This window comes from Sander lucioperca, chromosome 23 (assembly GCF_008315115.2).
Source record: "Sander lucioperca isolate FBNREF2018 chromosome 23, SLUC_FBN_1.2, whole genome shotgun sequence".
Taxonomy (NCBI): Eukaryota; Metazoa; Chordata; class Actinopteri; order Perciformes; family Percidae; genus Sander; species Sander lucioperca.
In genome coordinates, this window is record NC_050195.1 from 8,504,291 (window position 1) to 8,505,761 (window position 1,471).

Genomic DNA, 1,471 nt, shown 5'->3' on the forward strand with positions numbered 1-1,471 from the left:
TGACATCAGTTGCATACAATGTAATGAAATATTGTGTAAATGTTGCATTTACAGTAAATGAATGAGACTTCTTTGAATAGTTAATTATGAGAAGTTAATAATGGAAGCTTTGTCAAGGTGATACATTTCTATATGTTGGGGTCGTGTCTTTAAACTCTTATAGGACATTGTGTAGGGTTCCATGAAGAAAAATGAGAGGCAATGCAATTGTGAAACTGTATGAGTGAATGTCAGAGTGGCAACTGCTATCTGATTCCATGATACACTCTTGTTTTCCCCCCTATCATGCTATCAAGTTTATTTCCTGTGCATAATCCATTTCTAAAGTGGGCTAATTGAATTTTCATGAGTTCATAATTCCCTTCCCAAGTGTGCTTAATTCCTTGATACTCCATTCTCTGTGTACTGTTTGCAAATGTGCCTTGTGCCATCATTCATTTCTTATTAAAGCCTATTAAGATGGTAATCACAGGCCTCATTATCTGTGGAAAAAAACCCACGCTGGGCTCCAAAGTGGCTCAGCAGAGACTGACGGTAAACAGCACATCACAGTTTAGAGCCAATATTTGACCAATCAAAGCAGTTCCCCTTACACTGAATGATAAACGGGTCAGAAATGTTGGAAATAAATTTACATAATAACTTCCTAAAAAAAGAGAAAAGGACAAGGTCTTATGAATGGAGGTTACAGTGTTTAATGTGTAATTCATGAGCAAAGTTTGTGGTCGATGAATAGCTGGAAGCAGAGCAGCAAATTTCACTGGAGGACAAAAACACGGCTATTACTACTGTTTTAAATGTGGTACTTTTAAAGTGTTAGTGTCACAAGTAATGAGCTTATTACTGAACTTTTCTGCACCGCTTTCTATGGCATTTTCTGAATTAATGAAGCAAAATGTGAAGTGTGTTGAAATGACTGCACCTGCAGTGACAGTGGTCCATTCTGATGGTAATCATTTTAGGGAGCATGTGTGTGTGATATACTACGGAAGCGTATTACATTCACCATAGAAAAAAAAAAAATGTAGACACCTTATCTCGTAATTACGAGGTCCTGATCTCGTAATTTTACGAAAAGATCTCGTAATTACGAGAAAATAACTCATAATTTTGAGAAAAGATCTCGTAATTACGAGATCCTGATCTCGTAATTTTGAGAAAGGATCCCGTAAGTATGAGAAAAGATCTCGTAATAATGAGATGAATGCATCTTCACAACAACAGCAAATAAGCTCTCTTGTGTGAAGCTTTCAGGCTAGCTGATGCCATGGAAGCAAATAGTCCTACGTCATGTGCTGTTTGTGTCTTAAAGATAAGACATGGTTTTTAATCCACAATGAGCTTGCGGTCAAACTTTAGGTACGAACCATAGACTATATTATTAGTTATTATTATTAATAATAATAATAATAATAATAATAATAATAATAATAATAATAATAATAATAATATACAGTCTATGGTACGAACC